Here is a 10938-nt window from a genome sequence, read left to right as displayed (position 1 = left end):
TAAAAATGGTCACAGCCAGGAACTTTCTCAGGCCAAGAAATCTCTGGATGCCTCAGTGTAGACGGGTTGCAGTGCTGAGTTCACAGTTAAAAAAGATGAAATTTACTACAACCTATAGGGCATAAAAAGTAAGCAAAACCCAGACATCCAGAGGGAAGATGTGTTTTACACTTAGGTATAAGAAGACATGCAGATAAGCGTGGCATGCTCAACGTGTATTTGATAAGAGGGGTATGGGAATAGGAGGGAGTGTGTCTGCTCTGTATTTCCTAATAGTCACTTTACTGACCAACATTGATTAACAGATTCTAATTATTCCAGCCTGGGAGCTTCAGTGCTTACTACAAGGACCTTGGCAGCTTACGCTAAAAAAAAAACACAAGGATCATGCTTTCAAAATCATTTCAGAACACACAGATATGCATCCAGTGTCATACTTTTCCTAGGAGGAAAGACCTGCCTGATTTGCATCAAAACTAAGTATCTCATCTGCACAGACATCTTGAAAAAGCTGACCATTTATCTAGCTGCAAATTCCAGCATCTAAATACCACCACAAGGATTGCCCATCCTACACTTGATTCATAAAACTCCAATATGGGCTGATGACTGACTAGATGGGGACAAGGACTGATGCCTTCCTAGAGTGCAAGTTCCCTGAAGACTGGGTAGATCAGGGAGCTAGAATCCATCAAGATTTTCTGTCCAGCACTGTGAGCTTCCTAGTTGTCTTTCTTTTGCTGGAAAGCACTGATTTGCTTGTACCTGGAGGCTTAGGCTGCACCTTTCACACTGGCTTGTCTGTATTGCCATGCAAATTTTCCACTCAGAAAGATAAAACCTGCAGGGATGAGTGGGTTGTTATGGCAGAGTTGTGCTGCAGGGTCTTCTCTGTTCTTCACAGTGCTCTGTGGTGGATGTTTGTTTTTACTTCTTTCAGAATCCATAACGACTCCATCTTTTCTGCTTTTCCCCAGCGTTACCCACTGCACATGAAAGCAAAGTCAACAAGATCAGTGGAACTAATATCATAGTGATGTCCTGAGGACAAGCAATCAGGATTCAAGCCATCAGGAAACAGTCTGAAAAGCAAGATGCTCTGAAGTATCTGGCAACAAAAGGTCTTCACAGACATAAACAAAGAGCTTTTTTTTTTTTTTCTTTTTTTCTTTTTTTCTTTTTTTTTCTTTTTTTTTTTCCCCTCTCACACACTCTTTTTAATCTTTTATGGCCAAACTTATAAACCTAGTTATCTCTTGGGAGAAACCTGGACTGATAGGTGGTCTGATGTCAATTAAGCCCTAATGCTAAGATGTTAATACAATGATTCTTCTCTGACTAAAGTGAAATGGTTTGCCTTCTTATGCCAGGAGAAAGAGAGAACCTTTGTAAAAGGTTTTTACTGATCTTCCTGCAAAATGGTATTTATTAAAATAGTAGCTCACTGTTTGAAGTCTGGCGCAGAGATTGATTCTGAACCATATGGATATTTTTACTTTAGTATTTCCTCTGTATTTTCTCTTTGCAAGGATGGGTAGGAATTAATTTAAACTCAGAAAGTGAAGATTTTAAAGCAGAGTTCAGATGTGGTAACAAAGCTGCCTAGAGCAGATCCATGTGGCTGTGATGACAGAAGGTAGTTACAAAGTCCTGGCTTATGTTAGTGGATGAGTTTATGCTTCCCAGCCATTTCCAGGCTTTGCTGCTAGGACTTTACCCTTTCCAGACCTTCTAGCTAAGTTAAGTGGGCCAAATCTATCTCTGGTGGAGGCCCGCAGAAGACCGCAGCATTAGCATACTGTGACTGACATGCTGCAAAATCAGATTAGGCACCAATTTCTTCAGTGGCTGATCTCACTCACTGTCACGCTGCCACACAGGCTTATAATTGCCCTGCTCTCTTCCATGCAGAACTCCATTTTAGAGAAGTCCCGTAAATCATCCAGTTTGGCCTTTTACTGAAACAAGCAGAACATGAGCTAGTTTTCCCTTGAAGATTGAATTAAGCCTTTTTGTATGGTACATTCATTATCTATAGCATAGCCGCACACAAAATGCTTAATTGGTCTTTGGGACATACAAAGCAAAATACTGCCCAGTCAGAACACAGCCTGAGAGAAATTCTCCTTATTATGAACGTAACTGCATCATGGTTATTAGCAGATTTCTATCTGGAGTGAATCTGGAGAGGTAGTTTCTGTATTATGGGGTTTATATTAATGGTGTCTAGCCAAACAGTCTGTCTAGCTTTATCTTTGTACGTTATCATGAACTCTGACAGAACAAAGCTATTGACTAGGTATCTTTTAGTAATTACTCTGCAGAGTGAGAGCTGAGGTCTTTTGCTTTATTCTCTCTACAATTTTCCACTGAAAATGGTTTCATTTTACTTAATCTTTTGTACTGCAAAGTGGGATGGAGTTTTTGATCAGCTTTTTTGTGACACTTTGCTGAAAATGAGCAGCTATATTGCATTTTTATTGTTGCAAATTGTATTGAATCCTTTCACAGACAAATTTATTTCTTTTTGATTATTTCACCAGTGTAGACTCCTGCTTGTGACAGCTCCTCTCCTTGTAGCCCCCAAAACTAGGCCTGTCCTTACTTCTCTCCAAGAATTGGAGTGGGGAGGACACACTGCCTAATTATGTTTTTACAGGATTCAATCAGTCAAGCTATGCTGATTTGAACTAGCCGAGGTCTTGGATGACTCTCTCTGAAATAAGCTGTCTCTGTGGCCAGAGAGATTTCAGGCGTATTATTTTAACCGGGTGGTTTCTCCAGAAAATGAACCTAGCCTGTCTATTTTTGAAGTTTCAGTGTAAAGTGGATCATTTCCTGAATCACTCACTGTATTATCAATGCTATTTCTATTTTTAAAAGACTCCTTATCAGACCATTAACATTTGCCTTGAAATTCCAGCTAAAGCTTAGGCTAGCAAGCAATTCATCAGAGGAGCTGCAAGTCTGTTGCTAGATTTGTTTCCTTATTTCTTTGCTCTTTCCTAATTCCTTTGAATCTCTTCCAGGGAGAGATTGCAGTCTTGAAGAATGATAAATGGGGAAGTGATCAGAGGGCTCCAGGGCTCCTGGACAGAGGCTGCAGAAAGACAAAGCACTACGAGGGAGTGATGGTTCTGTTGTTTTGTAGTACAGCTCTTTGCCTTCCTTGCCTTTTGGCCAGAGAGCATTCAATCTCTGTGGTTCCTGTTTATAGGATGTAGAAGAAAGGACACTGTACATAATGTATTTTTTTTCATCAGTGGCATACGGGTCCCTTCCCCTTATCCTTTCCCTCCTAATGCTACTATATTTTGGCTCAATACTAGAATTTTTGCTTACATTAATAAACACATGGAAGTGAGCATGCAACTTCAGTCTCTGAGAGCAAACTGCACCTACTCAAGAGAGACCACTGCCATACCCAAACGTGCTGTATAGTTGGTTTTAACACTTCAGCCTGGTATTCCTTATTTAAAATTCTGGACAGGTTTGGCCTTGGGGCTGGTGTTGCAATGTAAAAAATGAACATTCATTATCTTTCCAGGAGAATTTCTCTTAGAGCACTGCTTATAATGAGTGCTTGCTACTCTGCTGGTTTATACCAGCTGTAAAGGGAAATGTCAAAGACTCACGATTTATCCAGTATTTCCCTTTTCCATGTGAAACTTCTTGATATCACTCTCACCCAGCTTACTTCTCCAATTCATTAAACTTGGTCCAACTTGAAAGAATGAAAAGAAATATTTTCCACAGAAAGTATTTCACTATCTACTTTTCTCCTTGCAGGTGCTGTTCAGTAGGTACATGGAGACTAAACTAGCTCTGATCATGGAGTTCACAGTAAAATTTATTCCCATTTGTGCTGGTCTAAGAATTCAGGTTGTGTTCCATAGCACTTTCTTATCAAAATCCTATGGCTTCTTTGCTTAAACTTTATCAGATATGTGTCCGTCCTCTCCTTTCTTTCAAAAAATCCCAAAGGATTTGAAAAGATTGACAATCCACCGTTCATATATATCAGATAAATAGTTTAACTGAAAAGTTGCTCTTCCTAGCTCTCATCTAACTAAAAATATTTACCTTTAAAATTAAAAATAACAACCAAGACTGAGAGTATTTCCTTGGAGTTGACAACCACCTGTGAGACTGGATCACTGAAGGCAATGCCAAGGGCTATTTGCTCCTGCAAGCTGCTTCCCAGTCAGTGCTTTGTGACGAGGCTGCTATTGCTATTTTAACCTCTTTTTAAAAAAAAGAAATCCAACATACATGTTTCATATTATTCCCAATTGAGCTATCTCTCCTCCCAGGCATAATGGAAGAGTGGGTTTTAATAGCAAAGCTGGACTGCAGTACAAAGTGTATCTTAAAAAAAATCAGCCACCACCACAAGAGAAAGCATTTTTCTACCTAATTAATTTCCTTTTTTTTTTTTTTTTTTTTTTTTAAAGGACTCCCTTTTGAGGTCTTTATGTTGGGTACTCAAGGATTTTGGTGAAAGTTAACTGCAAGGGGTATCAATGGAAATCCTGCATGCAGATGTCTTGGGGATTCACAGGGTTTGGCAAGCTTAGCCAAACATTTTCATAAATATTGCAAGGAGGTCACAGCAGGGCAACTCTGCAGACCCTCAGAAAAAATTTCCTCTGCAAAACTCTGTAGAACATAACTTACGGACAGCCGTTAGTATGCACAAACTCTCCAGCATCCTCCCAGGTCAGTGGAAGGGGAAGGTGCTGGTCCCCTTAACCACGGCCATTTTGCAGAAGTCTCTTCGAAAGCTACAGACCTGCATTTTCTTGCAGATCTCCGTTTTCGTAGTGAGGGGCTCTGGCCTCTACAGCTCAGCATAAATCCCAGGGGAAGAAACATTATCTCAACTTTCACCATCAGGTGTGTCCTCAAGCTCTAATGCATGTCCCTTGCAAGAAACTTTCATAAGAAATCTGTCTGATCATTTTCCATTTCTATCTGTTCTTCCCTCAAAGCTGGGTTTTGTTCATCCAAGGGTACTGGAAAGCAAATGGGGATGCAGTGCGAGGTGCAGCCTCAGGAAAATCACCATAAAGGATTTAGATGGAGATATAACCAGGTCCCCAAGCTGTGTGACTCACCAACTCACATTTCTAACACCTGATGTTGCTAGGATTTAATACCTTACAAGTCCCAGCACCCGTCTGTCACCTGCTGGAAGATTAGTATCCCTCTGCCCACATGGGAAGAACAAGTAAGAAGTCTTTCCCATTGCAGCCAAAGTTCAGAGCCCAGCTTGTTAGCTTACATCATTATTCATTTCATTTTACATTAATACATAATATTGCTAATGTTCCTCTGTGGATTTCTTATACATCAGAAGAAGCATATATGGATTTATTTAACTGCCAGGATGCAGACACAGTCTCAGAATATTAACATAGTGGTCCTGACTTTACTGGTCCTACATGAAGTTATCAGACAGACGAATACAAAACAAAACCAGCAGTATTTTCCATCCCGTGCTGTGAACACGAAGACATTAATTCAGACCTAATCCAAGTTTCTTACAAGAGCCACTCCTTATCTTGCTTTTCCTCTCCAAAAGGCTGGGCCTAGTCTTATCACCTAAACATTCCCAACAAAGGTGTGCAATTTCACTTACCTGGCAAGAAGCTGCACGATAATCTTCCTGCTATTTTATAACCAATTTGTACCTCCCTGCCAATTATTTCTGAAGCTCTTCTCCTAAAATAAATTGTCATTCCTGTCATGGCCTCAATCATTTTACTAATAATTTTAAGACCATTGTGTTCAATAATGTATTAATAATTTTAAGACCATTGTGCTCTGACTCATGCTTGTGCTCTGACAGCTTATCTTTTACTGCTGTCTGCCACAGTAAAAATATTGTTGGAAAATAGCATGCTTTATGGGCACTGCAATTTCAGGAGGTAATTCTTTTTGATGATGTTGATTCTTCTCTTTTATTCAAAACAATTTTTGAATAGGCACTCAACTATTGTGGGAACAATTAGGAAATATATGAACAGTAGAGGCCAAAAACAATTTGAAGAATAATAGAAAGTGCCACAAAACCAGAGAGTCAGATTTTTGAACAATGATTACAGCACCAAATATAGACCATGACTGGGAGAGCAAGGGCCAAAATGGTCAAGTACAGAAATACATGGAAGTCAGTGCCAACAATTCATGTTTTATGGGAGCAGTGCAGTCAATTTAACAAGATGAAAATTAAAGCACTGTATCATGAGCAGCTTTCTATAAACTAGACTGTAATAGGCTGCTGCACATAAGGCATGAAAGCCAAGAGTATGCACATGACTTTGGCTATCATTCAGACACTTCTAACATCTTTCACACCAGAGAGATCTGGCAGAGAGGCACAGATTTTTTTTTTCCTCTATCAAATCTCTATGTATGCATGATACGATTTTTAGAATAAGATGTAGAAATCCCTAGTGATTATTTAAGGATGTCGTTTAGTCTTGTAATGACTGTCTTCCCTGAAGAGCTGTGTGTTCAACTGACTGCACCGCTTCAGGGCTCAAACGATTTATCTTGGAGCTCCATCTACTGATTCATAGGTGGCACAACTTGCTAGGAGCGTTGGTAACATCCTACAGCCTTCACACAGGTCGTAGCTGTTTCAAATCAAGGCAAATCGCACTGGAGGGAGGGCCCAAATAAACAAGTCGGAGAACTGCTGGTGATATCAAGGCAATAAAACCATTGTTCTTTGGCCCACTATCATTTCCACAAAAAGAGATTCAGTGCTCTGTTTTAGAAAATAGAAGTCACTCAAGCCATCATCTTGGGTATGCAGTATGAAAAGCACACAAAAGAGGTTTAATGTCAGCTCTCTTTAAAGAGAATTGTATGTTTTTTCGTTTTGTTTTGTTTGTTTGTTTGTTTTAAATAAGCTATACGGGATTACTTAAAGAGACACCAAAGAAAATTAAACCTGTATAAGTCATAACAAGGCACTTGGAAATAGAATACATCTGAGATTTCAAACACTATAATCATTTCAGACTGAACAAACTTTTTCTATAAAATTAACCATGTAGACAAGCAGTAAATGTATACTGAGATTTGAGGCTAAATTTAACCTATTGACTCCCTATTCTTCTGGAAGAATGGATGAGATGTGGCTTGTACCTCCTTATCCTAGCATCCAGCACTAACTACAGAAGTTCTGATAGCTGCTTCAGTTTGCAACTCAGTTGCCTGTACCCCTGTAGCTATATATACTATAGGGATGGAAAGTGCCCAAAGGCCTTAATACATGTATTTTGCTAGCTTGAACAGTCTGAGTTGTCTCCACAAAAGAACATGTACCATTGCAGTACAAACTGAGGAAACAGCAGCAACACCCTGCTCCATAGCCTGGGGAGCCCTGCTGGACCCTGAGATTCATGAGGAATTCACTGCAGGAAAATCTTTGGAATTTCTCTGGCTGTGCTACTGCTGCACACAGCCTGCTAGCAACAGAGAGAAAATGGGATGTGAAGGGTCAGAAATACACCATTTTACCAACAATGAGAAAGAATGCTACAGGCAAGTGCAGTTATACGTGCCAGCAGGATGACCCAGACACGCACTAACCTCTGTCCAAACTGGATTCTGTCCCAGAGGAATAATTCAATATCCAAAAAGAAAAAAAATAGGACACTAAAAGTCTCCTTAGGAGATTTGTTCATATAATAAAGCACAACAGAAATCTTTTTGTAGGATACTATTTCTGTCCTGAGGTCTTTACTGGCTATTAATTAAAATCATATTGTATGTTTACACAGACAAAGACAAAGAATTGCAGGGGCTCAAGATAAAATGTAGACCCCATATAATTAAAAAGAAGTCTGAAAAAAAGTTTAATTATGCGTTTTATTCTCTCTAAAAAGCAATTTAAATATCCGTTTCCTTTGCTATCAATAATGACATTAACTAGATGATTTTCAGCCATCACAAGAACCCAGTAAATCAAGAGTCCCTCAGGCACTCGTGCTGTACTCTGAAAACCAGGGCTATGTACATAGAGAATGCAAGCAAAATGCAGAATTATCTACTGGACCTGGCTTTCTTTCCTGAAACAGCACTTTCAACTAAATTCTCTCCAAACGTATTGCACATTTACATTTTTCTTTATTAATATGCCTGATGCACTGTAAACACTAAAAGCTGTGTTGACAAATTCATCACTGCAGCCTTTTTTTTTTGCCTTATGAGTTTTACTTTGGTTCTGCTCTTGCACAAGGAACACCTACCTTGTCCTTAATATCCTGCTAATCAGTCCTTGCCAAGACTACTTTTGTCCATATGAAACTTCCACCTGCCACTATGGCAAAAACAAAGCATAAATGCTTGGTGTGAAGGAATAAGATCTAGCAGAAGCTTGTTACATTTTCTTGACAGAACTGTCTAGTTTAATTTGAATATCTAGAAACAGCACTCTGTTGAAAAATACAGAAAGAAAAAAAAAAAAAAACACTTTTCATGAATTCTTTATTTAGAATCACCCAGGACTAATAAAATTTTGTCATGTTATATGAGAGTGAGCAAGTGGCAGCACAGCATCTCAGACCAGGGAGGACCCCAGCCAGGGCACAAAACCTGGTAAGGTGGCCCTGGGCAAAAATGTAACTCCTGAGTTTTGGTCCACAGGGTGTTGGCATGTGCCTGCCACCACTCTCACCCTCATTTTTGCCTCTGAATTTCAGTCACAAGGAGCCACAGGAGCCACCAGCTGCCACCACAACCTGCATACCAGAAGAATAGCAGGTGCCATGACAGTACCAAGTTCTCAACTGCACCTGGGACCCTTGCTGTGCCAGAAGGGACATAGAGCAACCCTGCTTAGTTAAATAAAACTAACCTTTTCCTCAGCAGCTTCTTCCTCTGATGCCTTGGATCCTCCCAGTGCCGCGCCTGCGCCTCCTGTGTGCTGCTGCCATGCCTGGTGTGAATACTTCTCTTGCCACCTCAGGGATGGCCATGTTGTGCATCCCCCAGGACAGTATTCCTCTGAAGGATGGGCTCATGTTCCCTCAGTGCACCCCCAGCAATGGCAGCTGCTATTCGATGTGTGGGCTTGACCCTCTGAACTATTAACTTGACCCAGCTGCACTGGGCTGAGACAGAAGACCTCAAGACAGGAGGATGACTAACAGCACCCCATTACACAATGCCCCCTTTAACTACCCTATATTTTAGTGTCCTTTATCCTCTTTCTTTTTCTATTCCTGGGCATTTTTTACTTCAGAGATGCTGTCACAACTTTTTCGCCCAAGCTGCAGCACCAGGCTCTGTGTTCCCCCTCAGGCGGCCATGTTCTCTTTCCCGCCTCAGCCCCTCCGCTGTGGTACATGGACAGGATGGGGAGGCCCCTGGGCAGGCAGGGATTCATGGATCCCTGCATAACCCCAAATTGCACACAATTGCCAAGAGTGGCCATGAAAATCCCCCTCACTCTGTCCCAAGGTACACACCAGCCCCCAGATACCAGAGAGGCTCAGCTGAGGGCAATGGGGACCAGGGGAGCGCTCCGTCATCACCTGGGCTTCTGCGCAACAAAATGGCTGCCGTGCTTCAGGGCAGAGAAGGAACAGCATGAGGGAGATGGGGACAGCAGGCAAGGCTTTCTGCTGGTACAGTGCTATTTTCTTTAAAAGAAAATAACTATTTTTTTGTCTAATCCAGGCTTCCAATGTTCAGAAACAAAGAACAGCAGGGAACAAAGGGATGCCGACAATGAAGCAGTGACATGAAAAGCAGGAGCTGTGCATGCCGCAGGTGACTGGGGGCTGAACTTGAGGAGGAGTGAAGCTTGGGGGCAGGAGTTGAAGAGGAGCCAGATGCCCTTGTGGTTTCCTCTATAGCATTTAGTCTAAAATTTCCTGCTAATCTATGCCCCAGTTCCATGTTTGCATAAAAAGAGACTTATCTTTCAGAAAACACCATGGTTAGGATGGTCATTGTCCTTACAGTCAAGTGACTCTGAGTCCTGAAAAGATTTTGTGGGGCACAGAAGTTTTGAAAAAACTTCTGGGTATATACTGAAACCCTTCTTTTAAGTATTTTGGGAAGTCCAATTATGCTTTGGACGGTCACTCTATATGCCTGAATATCTGTCCTGTACACATATTACGTATGCATGCCATCTGCCTGAACATGAACATCTGTGATCCAGATTCTGCCCTGCTGGAAAAACACACTGGTATGTTTCTTTCATGAGTTTTTCTTTGCTGTTGATTACACTGATATCAATTTAGAGTAATTTCATTAAATTACGCAGACCTTTTTTTTCCACTCTACTGAAAAGTCAGAGCAGATTCTTCTGCATTATGTCAGTCTAAATACACCATAAATAATGACAGATTTTAGCTTTAATTGTTTTTGATTCCAATAGTCTTTATTGAAAGAGATGCATATCCACCAGCTCAAACTTCCAGTCTTCTCTGGAAGAAGCTTATCCCCGCTTCTGCTAGGTTTAAGACTGCCTAAATTGTATGAGTAAGTGTTAACAGTGCCAGGACTGTAATATAGCATTGCACTGACAGTTGCTCTGTTCTGACAGCAGGTAGTGTGATTTAGAGGGAATTTCTTTCTGAGCAAAAAGTCTGTTGTTTCATGAATTGCTAGAATGTTTGCATTGTTACAGAGATCCATGTGATGAGATCCAAAGGCCAGTGAATTAGGATGACCTATTGTATCTTTTATTAAAAATACAGTGCTATTTTCTGGAAGCCTTTTTATGAGTATAAAGAAATTTAAAATATAAATTCCTTCCTCTTTCAATGTCCCGCCTAAATTTTATTTTTCTATCAACCATCTATTGTAGGACTGATCAAAATCAGGCTAAAACCTTGAGCACAATGTCTCTCATTTTCACTCCATTCTGTAAATCTAACCTCCATTCGTTTTTTCTGCTCCTATTCCCTC

The sequence above is a fragment of the Aythya fuligula genome, chromosome 8 (assembly GCF_009819795.1).
Source record: "Aythya fuligula isolate bAytFul2 chromosome 8, bAytFul2.pri, whole genome shotgun sequence".
Classification (NCBI taxonomy): Eukaryota; Metazoa; Chordata; class Aves; order Anseriformes; family Anatidae; genus Aythya; species Aythya fuligula.
Note: the sequence above shows the minus strand (reverse complement) of the source record.